At 47.6% G+C, this 22,449-nt stretch overlaps 3 non-coding genes across 3 annotated transcripts; all 3 read right to left on the reverse strand.

Moving 5' to 3' along the window:
* Window positions 1-7,517: 7,517 nt before the first annotated feature.
* On the reverse strand, window positions 7,518-7,589 carry TRNAC-GCA (transfer RNA cysteine (anticodon GCA)). Its single transcript has one exon. It is a non-coding gene; the product is annotated as a tRNA-Cys (tRNA).
* A 4,726-nt stretch (window positions 7,590-12,315) lies between these two features.
* On the reverse strand, window positions 12,316-12,387 carry TRNAC-GCA (transfer RNA cysteine (anticodon GCA)). The gene has a single exon. It is a non-coding gene; the product is annotated as a tRNA-Cys (tRNA).
* Window positions 12,388-20,297: 7,910 nt separating this feature from the next.
* TRNAC-GCA (transfer RNA cysteine (anticodon GCA)) lies at window positions 20,298-20,371 on the reverse strand. The gene has a single exon. It is a non-coding gene; the product is annotated as a tRNA-Cys (tRNA).
* Window positions 20,372-22,449: the final 2,078 nt, after the last annotated feature.

Raw genomic sequence — 22,449 nt, forward strand, 5'->3', positions numbered from 1 at the left:
TAGCAACGTCTAGATTAGGATTTGACCAAATATCTGGGTACCAGAGCCTAAACAAGTTGACACATAAAATTAACCAGCACAGTTGGTAATGCCTTAAGCTTGGCCAACTATATGCCCATAAATAAGACTATGAATGTAGAATAAATCACACCTAGAAGTAGGAGAACTTGGAATTCATTCTGGAGGTGGCAGAGGTGTGGCAAGGACAGTGAGGCCATTGGCTGCAGCCAGTATCCATTGTGGTGGCAACAATGGCTCCCTTACCAGGACCTGCTGAAATCCTGCCCACTTTATGAGCATTTTATAAGGGAAGATCTTCTGGCCTCCTTTCAGTGCTCTGAGCTCCTTGCCATCCTGGCAAGACTGCCTTCTGTGTTTCCCTTAGCCTGGGATGGCCTCTTCTTTAATCAAAGTGTCCTGATTGGTACCAGGAATGAGTAATAGGAAAAAGACCCTCAGAGAAAAGATGGGAATGTGGTTTGATCCTGGCCTTATTGGACCTGAAGATAATGAAAATCTAGGTAGTTGAGGGGATGCTAATCTAGGAGTCTATATGATATAGTAGAAAAAGCTGAGTGAATATTTGCCTCCTGTTTCCAAGGGATCAAGTCGAGTTCCCATGGAATACTAGAAGTGGCTTCAGGCCTGGATGGCTGATCCTAGCAGTTTAGTAACTAGTTTTTGTTTGTTTGTTTGCGGGTACGTGACCTCACAGTTGTGGCCTCTCCCGTTGCGGAGCCTGTGCTCCGGACGCGCAGGCCCAGCGGCCATGGCTCACAGGCCCAGCCGCCTCGCGGCATGTGGGATCTTCCCAGACCGGGGCACGAACCCGTGTCCTCTGCATCCGCAGGCGGACTCTCAACCACTGCGCCACCAGGGAAGCCCATCTTAGCAGTTTAAAAGAAAGTTAATCATAGGCTCAAGTGTCACTCTGCATGGACTGAAACCCGGGACTTTCTCTGACTGTATTGGGATCATCTCTTACCTCCGGTCACACAACCTGAAATAGCTGAAAACGGAAGCTGATCCTGAGGGTTGCCAAACGTTAATGTCAGTGGAATCTACAGCTTTCAGCAGTCTCCTTGCTGAAAATAGGTCTGTGGTTAAGAAAGGGTGGGACTTCAGGAATTACAGTGTGGATGTAGATATAGATCAGATACAGAGTAGATACAGAGTGGGAAGGAGGGAGCCTCAGTACCAACTACAAGCCATGGCTTTACGAGCAGTGCCTTCAGCCTGGAATCCGAGAAGGCTGCAAGATAGTGGGGAAAAGAGGTGGTGGGGCACCCAAGGGAGCAGCCTGTGGGAAGGAGAGGTGAGTTATTGGACACAAGAGGGTTCGTTAGCAATGAGATCAGTCAGCCAGATCTACAGAGATGAGACCACGCAGTGTTTATCAAACCTGACTATACATTCAAAATATTTGAGAACTCTTTAAAAATTCAGATTCCCTGGGGATCCTGATATACTACATCTGACAGGCACAGCCTCCTGTTAATCCCTCCTAAACTCCAAAGACTGAGAGACAGCCAAAGTTTATGGGAACCACTCTTCACGATGATTCTAAAGACACTTCCAGCTGTAGATACCAAAGCTGGTGCCCTCAGCCAGGGAGCAACGTTAAACCATTGGCAGCTTGATATTGGCCATGGTGGGAGTATTTGCAACTTGGCAAATACTACAAATCAAACACTACTGATTGTCTTTTCTTTCTCCTTGAGCTGATTTACCAGTGTTTCACTCTGTAAGGCTACAGGCATAGATAGCTGCCAGGTCCGGGGGCTGCAGGAAACGGAGCAGGGAGACAGGAGGGACCAATCCACCAGGGCACGGGCTGCCAAGTGGCACACCCGACAAGCAAGCAGAGGTCTTAGTGTTGAAGTTCAGGACTTGGTCCAGGAGATGAAATGCGCTCATCAGATGAGATTCGTTCTTCTTACTCAGGAAAGCAGGTCATGCCATCCCAGGTTCAAATCCGGGCTCTGAGTGTTGCGATTCCAGTTTCCTTTCACAGGCTTATCTACAGGAAGAGCAGATCAGATCTACAGGAAGGCTCCTCTGCTCTCCTGCAGCCCCAGGTGACATCCATAATCCATATCCCCACTCACGTGGGCTGTGGGGAACGTTTTCTTTTATTGACGGCACAGCATCTGAACCCTATCACATGTTTGGGGAATACGCAATTACGTGAATTTTACTGAAAGGCATACCCTCATTTCTTACTCCATAAGTCAAAAATACTAGATACTTGGTCTCCCACTGTCTGGTAGTGAGGACTCGGACGAGTGCCCTCAGCATAGCCACCGCAGACTTTGGACATTGAGTGAAACACAGAAGCAGGAGGAGTTGAGATTTCCGTCTGGTGACATGGATGTGGCATCGGCTCCGGCCTTACCCTTCTTCACAGACTGGGCCTCTGTGCAATCTTGGTTCCCCTCGGAGCCCATCGAGTGTCTACACCTCTTTCCCTTTGGTGTCATGAACTACCTGACAAGTGCTGCCTCACCTGTTTCAAAATTAGTTTCTGGTTTTGCACCCAAATTTCCTACCTGGTACATAAATTGGTGTTAGGAGTGGGTTTCAGGCAACACAGCCTCATGAAAATGGTATTAATTACCCAGACTAGTTAAAACTACAGTTAGGGGAAATCCAATTAGTTCTTCAGGCCTGGGAATCTGTCATAACTTACATTCCACACTGGCACGATGGGAAAGTAAATTATCGCTAGTGGCCATCAGGAATGCAGTGCCTATGGGGTAAGGCTTCCGGATACCTTTGTGCTTCTTGTCATTGAACTGGAAGCTAACTGACGCTAAAGGCACCAAAGTAGTCTAGAAAAACAATGAAAATCCCAATGAGAAGAACCAAAATCTCTTCTCTCTAGCAGCCATATGATTTAGCAGAAAACCAAAGGCAGCGTTTGATTCTGCAAGACTGCTGAGTGACAACGTCAGTTTAATTCACAGCTTCCCCGGTGTGAAAGCTTAGGGCTCTGATGTGGAAAGAGTGAGATCCCAGAGTTGTCACGAGGCTTCACGGGAGGATTTGTAGAACCCCGAATATACCTCACCACAACAACTTCGGAACCTCCTTTGCCAGCTGAAGAAGCCCCTCCTTCTCTCCTGTGGATATGGTTCCTGCTTTACCTCCTCTCTCACCTCACCCCCCACCCCGCCTCTTTTTCTTTTGAGCTATAACTTGAGAAAATCCCACCATACCCTGGAGAGCCAATTAAAAAGTCCCCCTTGCAGGTGAAGGCTTAAACGCAAAAATAATCACAAGACTCGGCTGATTTATAACAACAAAAGTCTAGGGAATGTGTGTGGAAATGAATTCTTGACGGCTTTTGGACGAGAAGGAAAAATCTAGCGTTAAGCTCTGCCGAACTCTGGATCCAGTGTCCTACTTTGAAGCGTTGTCATAATTTTGATTGTTTGCTCAACTCGTTCATCAAAACCAGGAATCAAAGTTGTTCAAGGATAGATGAAATGGAGACGCCAGAAAATTCTTGAAGACAAATCTAAAGACTTTAAGGGATTGGAAAGGTGGCATGTACTGACGAGGCGTGACATGCCCCCACTCCCACCACAAAGCTTCAACCAACACAAGGGTTAGAAGACAGCCCCAACCATACAACCTTAAAAATGCATTATTTACTAGAGTTTTCGCATCTTTGAAAACCATTTGCATCACGTGTCTTTGTAGACTGGGAATGTTGGTGAGAGATGCTGTCACTGAGATACGTTCTCTAATTTGAATTAAGGATGGAGGTTCTTAGTGGAAGGGGCTAAAGTGTGCCCTTGATCACCACACCACACGCTGGCGGGAAGTGACTGCCTTGACAGCCTGTAGGTCCACAGCCTTGACCCAAAGGGTCCCTGTGGAGTTCTTAGGACCTACCCAGAATGCACATCTCTGCAGCTCATTTTTCCATTTTCACAAACAACACTGCAATGCCCAACCAGGTACATGCATCTTTGTACACCCATGTGAATAAAACAAAGGCATGAATTTGTCTTTTGATTACCCAATAGCCTTCCAGCAAAGATACATCAATTACGTTCTCACCAGCCCTGTTTGGAAAGTACCCACCAACTTTTCAAGAATTACAGTAATTTTGGCATGAAAGAAAGACCAATGCAGGCATATGCGTGCTGTTACATCCCCAGTTCTTATCTTTACAGAACAGGACGGAGAACATTGTTAAGGGAGAAATGCAGCCTGAATAGGATGACAGCTGAAAGTAGCTGGAAATTGACTCAACCACCATAGCAGCAAAAGTTGGATCCCCCAGCCTAGGGAAGAAGCCTAGGGCTATATATTATTAAGTTTGGAAGAATAGAAACCAGACTGTTACCAGCAGTTTGTTTACTCGTGAGGTTAATTTTTATTTTCTTCCTGATGCTTAATTGTGTTTTTAAATTTTTCTATATGTTTTTTAGTCAACAAATGTTTGTTGCAAATCTGTAATGTACTCAACAACAGGCAAGGCACTGACGCGAGGTATTCTTAAAAGAAGCAAATGTTTTCTTTCTTCCCGCTCCCCTCCTCCTCTCCTTCTTCCTCCTTCTTATTCTTTTTACCATACAGAACTTATCCGTGTTATAAGAATAATCGAGTCCCTTTCCTAACAGGACTTTTCCAGGGTCCTCCATGGCCCCCTGGGTGGCAGCCATCCGATGTTTCAGCTGCTAAGAAGGGTCAGGTAGTGACATCACCGCCACGTATCTGCCGGAGGAAAGGAGCCCATCCTTCAGTGGGGGGTGGTCTGTCCTGCTGTGGGGCAAGGCTTGGCAAGGAGGGTCCCAAAGGACCAGGCTTGGCACCGCTGCAGCTGTGCCCACCTGCTGGTCTGGGGCCTCCTGCGGGAACCGGGGCTGCATTTGGACCTCGCGTGGAGGCTGCAGCCTTTGTGGCCAAATACCTGCCCTTGTGTCCACCAAGTCTCTGGAGACTCTGCCAAGGTCATGGGCTTGAGGGGAAAAGACCACAGAGGATGAGTTGGTAGAGGGACCCAAAGTCCCTACCGTGTTTCTAGAGGGGACGGTGAGGTGGCCCCAGGTGGGCGCTGAGGGAGGGAAACGTCAGAGGAGGCTTCTGGGTTCCCACAAGGCACAGGGGAGCATGAGGTCATAGCCAGAAAAGGGTGAGTTTGCAGTGAGGCCTGTCTGCCAGGTGCCCAGGGGCAGACTAGGGGTGACTAGGAATGCCAGTGTGCTCTTGCTGGGGGCGCGGGTGGCACGCACTGGTGAACAGTACTAGACCACACTCCCCCCAGGAGGGGCTACAGCTCTGGGGGAGAGCATTTGACTGCAGATCAGGAGGTCCCCGGTTCAAATCCCTGTGCCCCCTAATGAGCCTCCTTTTATCCCCTGAAACAGCTGCTGTCCCCCACGCTGAAATCTCTAGGAGGACAGAAGAGAGAAGAGGTGGGCTCAGGACCCCTTGGTCACAGCCCTTCCTTTGTCACAAACCCAGATGGTTTGTTCCGTCACCCAACCCCGCTGTGCTGGTCAGTCCCTTTCTCGTGGCTTCAGGTGGACTTTTGAATTATTCCTTGTCAGCCCAGCACTGGAACGTCCTTCTTCTGTTTTAGCAGAAGAAGCTTCTGGGCACTCAAATGAGGGCCCAGTAGGAAAAGGAGCTTATGGTCAGGAGAGGGTGGGCCAGCCAGGCCATGGGGCCAACCAGGGAGAAACGGAAATGACTGGGGTGCTGGAGGACCCCTCCCTGGAGAGGCCACAATCATGAGATGGTGTCACTTAGGAAAGGGTTTGAAGTGGGCTCCTGGAGCATCTGGAAAGGGGAGGAGCATCTGACTGCAGGTGAACTGGTGTGTGGTTCAGATTTTCAGGCCCCTGCAAGCTTGTCTCATTTAGTACCAGACATCGGCTAGAAACCTTTCAGGTCGTCTCTTGGGAAGGCCTATCTCCCTCCACCCAGTCAGGGCTTGGCCGTGGGAGTGGGAAGCAGATGAAGCCAGCCAGGTCGTGCCTTGCCCCAGGGCTGGGGGAACAGGAAGAACCTGAGACTAGCCCTGTGGATCTGGCCCCAACCCTATTATTAATCAGGTGTGTGTGCTTGGATGTGTCTCTTAATTAAAAAGGCCATAATTTTCAACCCTATAATATGGGGCCCAAAAGTAAATTGGTAGTTCCTAATTTTCACTTCCTTTGGGATCTTCTCAGGAGTTTGTTAAAAATAGAGTCCTTTGGTCTCACTCCCGACCCTTCTAATTCAGGAGGTCCAACCTGGAGCCTTGAACTTCCTTTCCATGAAAGCCCATCCTGCTCTCACCACCTCACCTGCCTGTGTGTGATGCGCAGCCCAGTTGGGGGACTGTGACCTTAGTTTAGTTCAGAGACCCTCCACCGATAGAGCCATGGCTTTTACACTGATGTCCTTGGCCCTGAATGGCTGGGCGTGGTCAGGGGCTTGTGCAGAAGGGGGTGGCGAGCAGGGATGCCTTCTGTGTGCGGGAGAGCAGGTCTCGTGGGCTCATTAGACAGAGGGGCTGCACAGTGTCTGAAGGAGTTCTGAATATAATTACAGAGGTCAGAGGTCTTCATTAGGCAGGAACAATGAGATGAGCTTTTAAGAACAGATGCGTCTTACCTGTTTCTTATTTTTACGTTTTCACTGATTTAGGAATATAATTCCAGCTTCCTTTCCCTGGCCGGAGCCAATGATTCTGCACAGAGGAGAAAGAACCAGGAGGCAGGGAGGGTCAGGCTGGCCCTTCCCCCACCCCTTGCTCCTTGGCATTAGTCCCACAGAGCCAAGCAGAATCCTGTTCTTCCCCAGACCCTGGTCTGGGTCTGTGAGTCTGGAGTAGACCCAGTGGGAGCGTTAGGACCTGGGGACATGGAGCCTAAGTCCAGAGCCTCTGACCTGCAGTCCAGCATGAGGGGCTCAGGAAGCTAAGCAGCTACCCCACTGCAGGAGTACAAGGGCTCCTCTAGGTTCATCTACTTCAGGTTATAACCCGTGGGGGTGCAATGAAGACACGCCAGCCCCCTCCGTGGAGAAGGTGTGGATCTGTGAAAGGTGAAATCTCTGGCTGGAGCTGAGGAAAACCCCGAGGGGTTGGAGGAGGCAGGGGTCTGTGCCTTGTAAACTTTAATTTCCTGTAAGTCACCTGAAGGTGTATCTTTGAATTTCAGATTGGGTCTGCACTTTCTGAGGAGTTGTGAGTCAAAGAGTTTTAGTCTTTCTCTTTCTTCTCCAGGTGCCCTGGCCTAGGGAGGGGGAAACAGGTAATGCCAGACCCACTCTGGGATTAAAAGTGAGACAAGGGCTTCCCTGGTGGCGCAGTGGTTGAGAGTCCGCCTGCCGATGCAGGAGACACGGGTTCGTGCCCTGGTCTGGGAAGATCCCACATGCTGCGGAGTGGCTGCGCCTGTGAGCCATGGCTGCTGAGCCTGCGCGTCCAGAGCCTGTGCTCCGCAACAGGAGAGGCCACAACAGTGAGAGGCCCGTGTACCACAAAAAAAAAAAAAAAAAAAGTGAGACAAAGCAGGGGGCGCCCGGATTTGAACCGGGGACCTCTTGATCTGCAGTCAAATGCTCTACCCCTGAGCTACACCCCCTGACCTGGCAGAGTGGTGTAATTATCGCCTTTTACCTGTGTTGACACACCCAGACTCAGTCTTGCTGGTTGGGATGTCCTGGTCAGCTCTGCTTCTTTGAACCCTGGCCTCCCACCTTCCAGGGACCAGCCCTTCTTCCCTCATCACTTCTATGTGCATCTGGCTGAGGACCCCCTGGTAGCCTGGTTGACCTTTAAAGGTGGGGAGACCTTTCAAATCATCCAGATAATCCTCTTTGGTAATGAGTCATTGAGCATCTACTGTGTGTCAGGCACACTGGGATGGTGACATAACTGTGACTAGGCGACAGTGCCTTCTCCTGCCTGAAAGAAGGTTCAGAGCCCATGTCCAAGGGTTAATTAATGACATAGAATAATGTTCATGAGAGTTCGTCAAGTGAAAAGGCAGTTACAGAACAGTCTGTAAGGAGTTATAGATGATTTCAGCTTTTTATGTGTTTTTATTTCCCTTTTCAACTTTTCTATATTGAGCATGTTGCCTTTGTAAAAACAAAAACAAAGTTACGTAGGAAAAATGATACTCTAGGGAGTTCCACTTCTAGGAACTTCTAGGTATCCTTCAGAAATATTCATGAATGCACAGTGAGGGCGGAGACTCCCTGCAGCCTTTTTCTGGATTAGCGCTAAACTGGAAACCACCTAAATATCCATCGACAGGGAACTGGTTACAAACACTGTGGTACAGTCATAGGAATACGATGCAACAGTAAAAGATAAAATTGGTCCAGAGTTCTGTCACGGAAAGATGCTTAAACAATACCATTAAGTGAAAAAAGCAAATTGTATGACATATACATGTATGATATGAGCTCTTTTGGGCTTTTGAAAAGATACTGTGTATATGTATTATTATGTAATAAAAAGATTATACACACATACAAAGAAACTTACGTGTAAACATAGGTGTCCTCATGTCCATACATATACATATACACCTATGGAAGGAAATAGACCAGATAGTTAATAATGGCAACCCCCAGAGAGTAGGGAGGGGGTTCTTTTATTTTCCGATGTTTGCATGTCCAATAATAACCCAAATGTCTACACGGTTCCAGCCTTCCAGGTCCTGAGTGGGAAAAAAATAAATGAGAGAAAGCACTGCAGATGTTGTCCAGGAAGTCTTTGCCGCCTCCAGTGGCGGCCACCCCTGCCCTCCCTCTCCTTCAGACCCCAGTCACTTCCCAATCCAAACCCTTCCTGGTCTCTCCCTGGTCCGTCACCTCTGCCACATTCATTTCAGGCCTTTCTCTTTCTGCGCTGCCGTCACTCTTGTTTCACACACCGGTTTTCCAGCATCCACCCAACTAGAAAGGCAGGATGTCCTGTGATGTCGGACTGAGGGCAAAGGGCACCCCTGCAGTGGGCCAGGTCAATCCCCTGCCTGAGACCTACACCCAGCAGGTCCCAGACCCCTCGGCCACACCTGCCCCCTCCGCCCTGCCCTCCTGCAGCCTCCCCAGAGGCCTGTCAGACTTAAAGGAACCGGCACCCAGGTAGACTGAGGGACATCCAAGGAGCAGACAAACTGCATAGACATCTGAGAATAATGAGAGGATCGCTCACGTCCCAGGTCAGCTGAGTCTCGCCACAGATCAATAGGAGGAGGCAGAGTTTTTAAAGGCAGAGAAAGGTTTTTATATTCTTACCTGGAGCAAGGTATTCAAGGAAGGGACAGGCCCCCAGCTCAGCGATGAAATCATATACACAACTGACAAGGCCTCCTCCCGGTCAGAGGGAGATGGCTGGACTGGGGAGGAGGGGGCATATTAGGGAGCCTCCTGAAGGCAAGAAAGAGGGGAATGCAGCTTCTTCCCATGCGGAGAAGGAAGCTAAGGCCGCTGTGCCTGAAATGGATACTGACTGCGAGCGCCAGGGTGTGCCCGTCCCCTCCATCTGGGCTTGGACTGTACCGGCCCTAAAAGCGCCAGTGCCTGTCCTTGGCAGACGGCTTCGCTTACTGAGTTCACGGATGGAAGCAGCCAGCCGGCCTGCAGCTCTTGTTGGAGGGAATATCACAAGGTATCAACTGGAGCGCCGATGGCCACCCTGGCCCAGCATTTGGACCCACCCTCCTTTTCACCTCCTGCATTATAATTCCCTTATGAAACTGCCCTAACCTTCCGGCAAGGAAAACTACATAAACCACTCAGCCTAGCGGGCTCTTTGGAGGGAGACCAAAGGGCCGAGGCGGCAGTAGTTGACTTAGGTTCCGGCTGAAAGGCACATGAGTATCGAGGGCTGCAAGTGAGGACCCCAGACATGGCCACACCAGGGGTGGCTCTCACAAAACCAGAGGTGGTGACAAAGACACAGAGGCCAGGGAAGTGACAGGATAGCTCACTATCAAGCAGATCTGCTGCTCCCCCTGCCTCAGCTCCAGAGGCTGGAATACTGCCTTCTGCAAGGGAGGAGAGGGGACCAGCGCACGTCTTTTGTAATGGCAAACTCTACTTTATAAAGGATAACTTGCCTCCTAGGAGCTAGGCGTGCAGTGAAGACTGGCGCCTGGTGTCCCAACTTGGCAGTGTAGAACATGCCAAGAACCATATAGAACTATCTAGGTACTATCTAGACATAGAATATCTAGAACTATCTAGAAAAGGGGTTGGGAGAATTAGACACACACGGGGCACATGTAGAGGCAGCGCTGGAAGAGCCACAGTGATGGGTGAGAGTTTCCACAGAAGTAGAAGAGTTTGTGAGGAAGGTAGACAGAACACAGGCAAAGACCACAAAGGGCCGAGGAATCGTGACTGCGAGGCCGATAGTGGGGTCCATAATGGGTGGGCGGACAGGTGAGCCAGAAGGTAGCTCTGCAATCACGGAAACACAAAAAGATGAAAGAGATTGAGGTCAAAAGGAGAAAAATGCACAGTCTCAGTAACAGCAACGACAGGAAGAAGTAAAAACTAGAAGAGGCATCAGAAAGGACTTTTCAGATCAAAGATCTTGAAAGGGAATATGTCCTTTTTTAAAACATTTGAGGGGGCTTCCCTGGTGGCGCAGTGGTTGAGAGTCCGCCTGCCGATGCAGGGACACGGGTTCGTGCCCCAGTCCGAGAGGATCCCACGTGCCGCGGAGCGGCTGGGCCCATGAGCCATGGCCACTGAGCCTGCGCGTCCAGAGCCTGTGCTCCGCAACGGGAGAGGCCACAACAGTGAGAGGCCCACGTACCGCAAAAAAAGCAGAAAATTCAAGTCTCTTGTTAACAAAATGAATGAGCTTCAATGAAAGGGAAACTGAAGTGTAGCCCTGAAGCTAAAAGGAGTTTTGTTTTTACAGGCACTTATGTCCTGTGCTGATAAGAGAACTCGGAGGAGACAGAATATTTATAACATGGGGAGTTAGACAAAGAGCTATTCGTCAGCTTATCAAGTTAGACAAAGTCTCAAGGAAGACTGGACTTGACCGTGTTCTGTCTTAAATTGCTTTTTGTCTGTATTGTGTTTTCCTGCCATTCAATGGAAAGGCATTAAGACTTTCTTGCTGTCAAATAGTTTTATTACAGAGAAGCTGTTTTTAGGCCATCTGAAGTATAGACTTCTGTGTTTATACAAACCTGGAACATCATGAAATATATTTTAGGTAGTTGTGAGAAAGGTCTTAGAAGATGGTTGGTGCCGGGGATAATAAAATTCACGAAGTGTACTTCTGAATTACATGCTAGAGCTCTGAACCCACGATGAATTCTTAGATCATCTACCAAAATGCTCAGCTGTTTGTTCTCCAAACCATAGAAAGCCATGGCGTTCTTTAGTTTTGAGATAGCTGATATAATTCACTGGTCCCTTCTGCAGAAGTTTACTTTTAAAGCTTGAATGAGACGTAAAATTGTCTTTAATAATTACACAACCTAAACTGACACTTTGGCGTGTGGATATTTCATCCTCCACGAACTCTCTCAGCCCCGTGAGGGCTCATTCCCTGAGAGGCACAGATCCTGGTGGTTTGGCTTGCAAATAGAAGACCAATTCCACCCTGTCCCATGGAGAATGACTGGACTGAGAAAGGGAAAAATTAAGGAAACTATGAAATGCTGAAACAGCAAATTTTCCTGGAAGATGCCATTAAGGTCAAGTTATAAATCATGTCCACATAAGGATGCAGAAGAGGGGAGTCCGAATATAAGATGCTGGGCAGACAGAGCTGGCATGAGGGAACCTGGGTCTGAGAAGGCTTCTGGAAGCTCTACTAAAGCTGGTTTCAACTTAGCTGCAGGCTAGGAGCGCTGGGGGTTGTTTATGATACCTGGGCTCCACCTCAAATACACTGATTTAATTGGTCTGGGGTGAGGCCCGGGAAATGGCATGTTTATAGACTTTTCACGTGATTCTAATTTATATTTAGAGTTAAGAACTGCCAACTACCATAGTAAAGCTTCACCATTTGCTGGTTCTAGAAAAAATGTCTTTATGTTGATGTCTAATGGGGAAGAAGAAGTTGAAATGCAGCACCAAAAGTAAAAGTTAAGAATAAGTAGGGGGGGGCTTCCCTGGTGGCGCAGTGGTTGAGAGTCCGCCTGCCGATGCAGGGGACACGGGTTCGTGCCCCAGTCCGGGAAGATCCCACATGCCTCGGAGCGGCTGGGCCCGTGAGCCATGGCCACTGAGCCTGCGCATCCGGAGCCTGTGCTCCGCAACGGGAGAGACCACAGCGGTGAGAGGCCCGCGCACTGCAAAAAAAAAAAAAAAAAAAAAAGAATAAGTAGGGGGCACCCAGATTTGAACTGGGGACCTCTTGATCTGCAGTCAAATGCTCTACCCCTGAGCTACACCCCCTTCTGCTATGGTGTGACTTAATTAATATTTTTCATCTGTCTAGCCACACCCAGACTCCCTGTAAACCTATGAGTTACCACTTCAGGATGGCCCTCTCTTGGGAGCTGCCAGGCCTACTGCAGTGAAAACTCATCAACCTGCCACAGGAAAAGCAACAGGCTCTCTCCTCAAAAGCCCAACAGCCTATGTCCCCCCTCCCACCCACTCCCGCCCCAGCCCACAGCCCCAGTGTGTGGGCAGCAGCCTGGAGAAGCATTGACATTGGCTACAGAATGGCCTTCAGAGTCAGATGCCTGTGCCCATCATGGTGGGCACCTAAAAAACAGAAACTCAGGGTGATTGAGGTGTCTGTCCAAGCCCACCTAATGAAGGCCTGACCCTCCTAGGCTAACAGTCAGTTCAGAGTGCTTTCTACTAAACTATAGTCTAGGACACAAATGACCCTCCCAACCGCCACATCTTCAGTTAATATAGATGGAGAATCATGGAGAATGACTCACTCCTAGAAACAGTCAGAATTAGGTGGCTGAGTAGACTTAGGAATCCCCCAAATCATTAATGGACCTAAGCTAACATAATTCAAGGACCAAAAAATGCTGCTGGAGAAGAACCACATTCTACCCAGAGACTCTCTGATCTGTGGACAAAGCCCTATCGCACCTGGACAATGAGCTTACTTTGATTGGCACCTTCCATCTCTACAGCCACGCCAAGGCCCTGCTTCTGCTGTTGTCATGGGAGCTGGTAAGCTTTCTCTCCTGCAAACTCTCTCTGCCGCCTACTGGAATCTCTCCCTCTTACTCCCCAGCTTCCCCCTTGGGGCCTTAGCCGCCCAGCAGCCACTTCCCCTCCTCTCCTGGCCAAGAAGCTGGGGAAACACTGATTTCTACACTGATTCCTACCATGATGCTAAAGTCCTCTGGATTTCTCTTGTCAACAGTATACAGCCGAGAAGCCTCCACATATATCAGCTTATTATACATCAAACCTTGGGGACCAGGATCTCATTATCTCCATTTCACAGATGAGGGGACTGAGGCCCAGAGAAGCTAAACTTCTTGCCCAAGATCCCCTGCATATATATATGCATATATAATATTATATATAATATAATAACAATAATATAATAATATTATTAATATATATTATTCTATATGTATTAGAAACTCTACATTGAATTTTACTGATATTCAGGAAAGAGAAATAGCGACACCCCATGACCCCTTAGCCTCAGGCAGAGAAGCCATAGTGTGTGACTTAAAGGAAATTCCAAAAACTCTCTGAGCCTCAGTTTCTTATCTGTAAATTGGGGGAAATACCAATTGATATGAGGATTAAATAAGATAATATCCTTAGGACAGTCTCTGATGTGTAGTAAGCACTCGAATATGACTAGCCATTATTACTACAGTTCTGGATAATTCTCACCTTCCCAATCCGGTCAGATCCCTGGCTTTCACTGCTTTACTTAGCTCTGGCATGAGATCCTTTCTTGTTTGAAAGCCAGATGTATCCTTACTTGGAATCTGATTGCAATCACCAGAGTAGTATTAATGCAACCATCTCTGTTGATACTGGAATAGCTAGTGTGCTCTTGGGTTCTGTTGCAGGAAGCTAGTTCCTTCCACTCTCTCTTTTTAAAAATGAATTTTAAAATATATATATATATATATATATATATATATATATTTATTTATTTATTTGGCTGCACCAGGTCTTTAGTTGCTGTGTGTGGGATCTTCGTTGCTGTGTGCAGGATCTTCGTTGTGGCATGTGGGATCTTTAGTTGCAGGATGTGAACTCTTAGTTGTGGCATGTGGGATCTAGTTCCCGGACCAGGGATTGGACCCAGGCCCCCTGCATTGGGAGCGTGGAGTCTTAGCCACTGGACCATCAGGGAAGTCCCCAAAATGGATTTTTTTTCATTAAAAAAATTTTTAACCTTTTGACCCCTTTCACCCATTTCTCCCACCCCTCACCTCCCCCCACCTTTGGCAACCGCCAATCCGTAGGTTTATCCCTATGTCTATATCCTTATGTTTTTTATTTACCTCCTGTGAATAACATATAGTTGTTTCTTTAATTCAGTGGCATTCTTTGTCTTTTTACTGTGGTATTTCATACATTTATTTTTAATGTTAATACTGATAATATTTTGGGTTAAATTTTCTATCTCTTTTGTCCTGCAAGTCCTAGTTTCTTTTTCTCTCCTTTGTCTTCTTTTGTAGACTATAGGAAAAGACCCTCAGAGGTTAGAGATGAGATCCCTGAACCCTGGAATGCAACTGCTGAAACATCCACAAGTGTCCATTGAGCTAATGGACCCCTCTGCCGAGGGGATCACCCAAAAGATGGTTAGTGTGTGGCTGACAGAAACTGGGACTGGGATGTACACGAGGGAACCAGTATCCTTGTCTGCTGTTGACAGTAACCTAAGCTCCTTAGGTTGGAATTTGCATAGAATAAAAAATAGAGAGCTAGAGAATAAAATCATTGGCACTTGCCCTGTGCTGACCTGGGTGGGGACAGATGTATCTGGGTAAAGCGATGCTCTCAGTGCCCACGAAAGTTGGCCCTCAGAGAGGTGCAGAATCAGCTCACCCCTCCCCACCGCAGACCCTCCGACTGCTTTTGTTTGCACTGCAGGCTCACCAATGACATGCTTTCTTCCCCCCCCCCGACCCCCGCGTCTGTGCTCTTGCTCCAGCACAAGAGGTTACCTCTGCTTAACAGACAGAACAGATTCAGCTAAACCTCAACTCCTTGATTTCCCTTCGTATCTCAGAGACATTTCTCCTCAGCTGTCCTTAGTCCTTTCCCTTCCATCTCAGAGAAGAACATTCCCCTCCCCTCCCCCTTCCAAAGTAAATGGCTCCATCTGTACTCTTGTCCTCAGGACTGAATTGATTCAATTTTCTCCGTCCTGTTCCCTCCACAGCCAAAAGTATGCTCAAGTCTCTAGCCTAAGTTAAATTAGGTTTCCCACCTTCCCCTGTACCTGCTGCTGTATTTCTCTCTGGATAACAGTAATTTTCATTTTCCACCTCTGCCCCCACACACTATTCTTCATCCTGCATATCTTATATAAGTCACCATGTCCCACATATTATAACCTGAAAATTTCTCTGGAATTCCTTTTCTCCTCTGTATTTGTTTCCTTACTCTGTATGTGTCATTGGGCGAGTTCTTTAACTCTGTAATCTTCCATTTCTTTGTCTTAAATAGGGATAAGTTTCTCGTGACGTATAAGTATGGCAACTTCAGATAAATTGCCCAGCATGGTACTAACACATAGTAGGTGCTCAAAAAATAATATCAGTTAAGGAACTGTCTTTAGGCAAACTCCCAGCCGCTCTCTGCGATGTCTCCTAAGTGACCTCCTGAAATAAAGGAAATGAATTCGCTTCTTTGCAGCCACAGCCCTCCCTATCGCCCACAGAACAATGTCCGAACTCTGGAACATATTTTACACACAAATTTTCTTCAGTCTAATCATCCACCTCCAACAGTAGGTCACAGTCACACTCCCCCCCCCCTGCAAAGTCACGGCACACACGCACTTACAACCTACCCCAGGTGCACACATACACACTCACACCAACATGCATGGTCACACCCACAGCCACACACACATACACACAGACATGCACACATATACCTTTTCCACCCAGAAAGCACTCCCCAAACATTGCATCTTTGTTTCTTTACACTGTCTGTCTGGCACGCCCTTTCCTCACACTGCCTGGACATGCACCTTCCAGACCCAGCTGACCCCCCCATCTCTGCAAAGCTGTCACGAAGTCAGCCCTCAGAGCAGCCCAGCTGCTCTCTAAGCTCCTTTCTATCACATCTAACATATCTTCATGTTGCAAATCACTCTTCCCTGCGAGAAAGAGTGAAGGATGAACCGCCATGTCTAGATTTCATCATCCCTGGGTCCTCTCAAGGCCTGGCCTCTTGCCCGGCAAAGTAAGAGGGACTGATCGCTCTCTGGGTTTTGTTCTCGGCCACAGAAAGAGAGATGGGGGAGAGGAGGATTCAGGGCTGCGGACAGAGGGCTCCCCGTGGACCCGCTTGGCCAGGGGACAAGGGGAAGAGACCCCTGCCTGCTGCCTGCGGGCCAACCCCATTGATTCAGGACCGCAAAGCCGGGGGTGTGGCTCCAGCACTGCAGAGGTACCAGCTGTTCATTCATCTGCTGGGTGACAGGACGCATAGTAGCTTAGACCTAGTCCGCAGACTAAGAAACTCTGGTTGACATCTCCATGCCCACTACTTACGCATAATTTTATTCATTTAACTGTTGTTGTTGTTTCTTGGCATTAAAAAATTTTTTTTATTTTATATTGGACTGTAGTTGATTTACAACGTTGTGTTAGTTTCAGGTGTACGGCAAAGTGATTCAGTTATATGCACCATTGAGTAGTTTCTAAAACCTACTAGGAGTGCACTGGACTAATGCCTTCCGGCCCTTCACTGATTATAATGGGGTCAAGGGGATGAGCCCGATAGCATCCAGGGACATCACATGGCCTCCTACTATGCCACCATAAGAGGGAGGTTCTAGGGTTGTTCCTACAAACCCCAACGAATGGGGATCTCCTAAATCTTCAGTGGGGTCCCATGTAACTAAGTTTAGCTACCAAAATTGCACATAAACTAGGGGGCACCTGGATTTGAACCAGGGACCTCTATTTTTATTGAAGTATAGTTAATTTACAATGTTGTGTTACTTTCAAGTGTACAGCATGATTCAGTTTTATATATATATGTGTATATATACATACACACACATATTCTTTTTCAGATTCTTTTCCATTATAGGTTATTACAAGGTATTGAGTATAGTTTTCTGTGCTATGCAATAGGTCCTTGTTGTTTATGTATTTTATATTATTTTATTTTTTTAATAAATTTATTTATTTATTTTTGGTTACGTTGGGTCTTCGTTGCTGTGCGGGGGCTTTCTCTAGTTGCAGCGAGCAGGGGCTAGTCTTTGTTGCGGTGCCCAGGCTTCTCACTGCGGTGGCTTCTCTTGTTGCGGAGCTGTAGGCGCACAGGCTTCAGTAGCTGTGGCTCGCAGGCTCAGTAGTTGTGGCGCACGGGCTTAGTTGCTCCGTGGCATGTGGGATCTTCCCGGACCAGGGCTCGAACCCGTGTCCCCTGCATTGGCAGGCACATTCTTAACCACTGCGCCACCAGGGAAACCCCTATGTATTTTATATACAGTATGTTAATCCCAAACTCCTAATTTATCCCTTCCCCCCCTTTCCCCTTTGGTAATTGTTAGTTTGTTTTCTATGTCTGTGAGTCTGTTTCTGTTTTGTAAATAAGTTCATTTGTATCATTTCTTTAAGATTCGACATATAAGTGATATCATATGGTATTTGTCTTTCTCTTTCTGACTTACTTCACTTAGTATGATAATCTCTAGGTCCATCCGTGTTGCTGCAAATGGCATTATTTCATTCTTTTTATGGCTGAGTAATATTCCATGGTGTGTGTGTGTGTGTGTGTGTGTATCTATATATATATATATATATATATATGTATATATATCACATCTTCTTTATCCATTCATCTGTTGATGGACATTTAGGTTGTTACCACGTCTTGGCTGTTGTAAATAGTGCTGCTATGAACACTGGGTGCATGTATATTTTGGAATTAGAGATTTCTCTAGATATATGCCCAGTAGTGGGATTGCAGGATCATATGGTAGTTCTATTTTTAGTTTCTTAAAGAACCTCCATACTGTTCTCCATAGTGGCTGTATGAATTTACATTCCCACCAACAGTGTAGGAGGGCTCCTTTTTCTCCACACCCTCTCCAGCATTTATTATTTGTAGACTTTTTAATGATGGCCATTTTGACTGGTGTGAGGTGATACCTCACTGTAGTTTTGATTTGCATTTCTCTAATACTTGAAGATATTGAGCATCTTTTCCTGTGCCTCTTGGCCATCTGTATGTCTTCTTTGGAGAAATGTCTATTTAGGTCTTCTGCCCATTTTTTTATTGGGTTGTTTGTTTGTTTTTTATATTAAGCTGTATGAGCTGTTTGTATATGTTGGAAATTAATCCCTTGTCAGTAGCATTGTTTGCAAATATTTTCTCTCAGACCATAGGTTGTCTTTTCGTTTTGTTTATGGCTTCCTTTGCTGTGCAAAAGCTTTTAAGTTTAATTAGGTCCCATCTGTTTATTTTTGTTTTTATTTCCATTACTCTAGGAGATGGATCCAAAAAAATATTGCTGTACTTTATGTCAAAGAGTGTTCTGCCTATGTTTTCCTCTAGGAGTTTTATAGTATCCAGACATTTAGATCTTTAATCCATTTTGAGTTTATTTTTGTATGTGGTGTTAGAGAATGTTCTAATTTCATCCTTTTACATGTAGCTGTCCAATTTTCCCAGCACCGCTTATTGAAAAGACTATCTTTTCTCCATTGTCTATTCTTGCCTCCATTGTCGCAGATTGACAAGTGCGTGGGTTTATCTCTGGGCTTTCTATCTTGTTCCATTGATCTATGTTTCTGTTTTTGTGCCAGTACCAGAACCAGGGACCTGTTAATGTGCAGTCAAATGCTCTACCCCTGAGCTATACCCCCAAGAACACTAGTATAGTCTAATTAACATCTTTCATTTGTGTGGTAACACTCAACTCTGCAAAATTAAGTTATAGATCTCCTCCAGGACTGGCTTTTTGGAAGCTGCCAGACCGGGCTTCTAGTAAGACATCTTCCCTCAGGCCTGCAGCTTTCCAGTCCTCAGTCCCTGGGTGGGGTCATCAATAAGGAGAAAAGGAGAGAAGCTGCCTGATGAACCCCCAACCCATTTCCCATTGCCTTGGTTTAGCCCAAGAGCTGGACGAAGGTCTCCAAAACTACCCACCTACCCTACCTCGGTTCCCAGCCGTTTGTTTCCATAGGTCTGACCACCCTCCCCACTCCACTGTGCCAACCTGTTTTGGAGGGAAGGAGGGGTGAGAGTGATAATTTACGGTTACCATTTTTTTAAAATTTTATTTATTTTTGGCTGCGTTGGGTCTTCCTTGATGCGTATGGGCTTTTCTCTAGTTGCCGTGAGCAGGGGCTACTCTTTGTCGCAGTGTGCGGGCTTCTCATTGCGGTGGCTTCTCTTGTTGCAGAGCACAGGCTCTAGGTGCACGGTCTTCAGTAGTTGTGGCATGCGGGCTCAGTAGTTGTGGCTCGCAGGCTCTAGAGTGCAGGCTTAGTAGTTGTGGTGCACGGGCTTAGTTGCTCCGCGGCATGTGTAATCTTCCTGGAGCAGGGCTCGAACCCGTGTCCCCTGCATTGGCAGGCAGATTCTTTTTTTTGTTTTGTTTTGCAGTACGCGGGCCTCTCACTGCTGTGGCCTCTCCCGTTGCGGAGCACAGGCTCCGGACGCGCAGGCTCGGCGGCCATGGCCCACGGGCCCAGCCGCTCCGCAGCATGTGGGATCTTCCTAGACCAGGGCACGAACCCGTGTCCCCTGCATGGGCAGGTGGACTCTCAACCACTGCGCCACCAGGGAGGCCCTGGCAGGCAGATTCTTAACCACTGCGCCACCAGGGACCTAGGGTTACCATTTATTGCCTGCTCCTGGGAAGTCATCTGTATCTACAGCTCTCTGGTCTGCCCTAAAAAAGTCTGCATCAGGGGCCTTGCCTTCTCTTTGAGGATCCAATAGAGTTGGAGAAATGAGAAACATACAGAAGAAAAAAGTCCTGATGCCATGAGGAGGATAGATACCTAGAGTATTAGTGCAGGAAGACATGAGAAGAGGCTCCACCCAGATTGCTGTTGTACAAGGGCTGACCTGTAGCTTCCAGTTTCAGGTAGGATCCTGATTGATGGATGAAGGAAAATGGGATGAGTAACAGCTTCCATGAATAGAAAATCCAATATGGCAGGGGGTACCCGGATTTGAGCCAGGGACCTCTTGATCTGCAGTCAAACGCTCTACCCCTGAGCTACACACCCCCTACTTATTATAGGTGTCTCATAAACACCTTTCACCTTCATGGTCACACCCAGAACTCCTGCAACATACTGGAAGTTTCTACTTATTTCTAGAGAGCTGGTAAGACCAGCAACTTATTCCTCCACAAACTCAGTCCAGAGAGGTCATCCCCCAGGCCCCAGAGTCCCACAACCCTACGCCTTCACATGCCTGCATCTCCCCCTTTTCCTCAGTGTGCCGTGACAGCAGCAGCCTGGAGGAGCATTGACATTCACTACTGGAAGGGCCTTTAGAATTTATTTGTCTGTTTTCCTCTTGTTCTGCACTACAAAACAGCAAATTGAAGAGATCCTGCCCAACCTCTTTGGAAACACATGCAGTACATACACCAGAGGGTGTCTCTTCAGCTTTGTATCTGTGCATTAATCCCCAGGGTGCTGGTGGGGTCTTTGTAACTGTGCATTAAGCCCCACCCAGGGTGCTGGTGGGGTCTTTGTATCTGTGCATTAAGCCCCAGGGTGCTGGTGGGGACAGCTGGGGAGGTTGGTGAGCTTCCGAGTCCCTAACCTGGATCTTTTTAATTTTCCTGAAGTTGGTGATAACCTCATGTCTCTTAGGCTAATATTTTATCTAAGTAAGCGGATTGCAACTATTATTGCAACTACGACTATATTATTATTGGCTATTATTATTCCCTTGCTTTGGAGGAGAAAACCTGCCAGGGATGATGCAGGATTGACTTCAGCTCTTTGCTTTTAACTATTGTTTTTGAGGGTATGAAGAGGTTGAGTGGAGTGAGAAGTCCCCTGACATTCAGAATAAGAATTTCAAGTGGAATAAAACAGTGCAGTAAACTCATACCCTGAAGTCTGTGGACTGCAGGAGTGAACTAGCTAGAAGCGCCCCCATATGGTCATGATGTGGGTTTGTTGACCTGAAATAGGAGCTCCTGCAAGAGACAAGTGGTCTACCATCTAGATGCTGCCACAAAGAATAACTGAGCACCAATGAGAACAGAACGGAGACCACTGCCTTTGCCAGCCTTCCTCCAATATTCCATGGTCAGCACTGAAAGACTCTCTAAAGCAGGTCACCTGGTTCATCTTCCTGAGGAAACATGCTGCAGCTCACTCATCCCCATGGGCTCTGTGAGTCTCTGCTGCTCAGACCGGAAGCAGACGTCCATGGTGCATTTCCAGGGTCCCTGTTCAAGGCTGGTGACTGAGGTCCTTGCGTGAATGCAGGGGGCAGGGAAGTAGCCCCTAGACGTGGCACACGGCCTCACGATTGAAAGTGGCTTGAAGCCCCTAGTATGTAGCGGCCAGTCGCCGGCAGTCAGCAAGCTCCGCAAACAGCCCCCTCACTGCCTTTTCTTTAGATCCTTTGCTCTGTGCTGACCCTGCTGAAGCAGCTCAGGACGGAGAGACTGGAGCCCTGGGGGCCTCCTGCAAGCACTGCCCTGTGCTCCATAATGGGTGGAGCATACAAGAGGCATCAAAGCTCCCATTGCCCCCAACGGCGGTGCCTGTGCATGGTGAGGTGGGACGTGCCCACAGGAAAGGTGACATCTGCAAGGCTCTAAAGATAAGTGTTAATGGGGATCGGGGTTGGGTCAGCCCTGGAGAAGTTCACCTGGGGCTGCAAGAAGCTAGAGAGGCTTTCTGGCAAAGATCTAAACTGTCCAACCTCTCTTCTGTCCTACGAAGAATCAATCCACAGGGCCCAGAGGTAAAAAGGCATTTCTTCAATCGTAGAAACCTGAAAGGGTGTTGTTGGAAGGTGGTGATGTTGAATAATATCCTTCTAACCAAGAAGGAACTTTAAGACTGAAACACGAAGCAGGCGACTCCATAAAGTACAAACACAAAGTTTATTGTGGATAACTTACATAGGGTAGGATCTGGCAGACGGCAATCCTGAAGCATTGGCAGCTGCGCTCTGCACCGCCCACAGGGGTACAGGGGGATTTAAAGGGCCCAAAGCTGAAATCTCACTACTGAGGCAGAAGAATGTCCACACTGACGGGAACCAGGGTTTGTTCCTCCCCCTGGGGATCTCATGACCATTAACCACCTGGGTTAACAAAAGGCACTTTTCCAG

The sequence above is a fragment of the Delphinapterus leucas genome, chromosome 9 (assembly GCF_059928025.1).
Source record: "Delphinapterus leucas isolate spDelLeu-1000000601 "Yukka" chromosome 9, BTC_Dleu_Yukka2, whole genome shotgun sequence".
Lineage (NCBI taxonomy): Eukaryota > Metazoa > Chordata > Mammalia > Artiodactyla > Monodontidae > Delphinapterus > Delphinapterus leucas.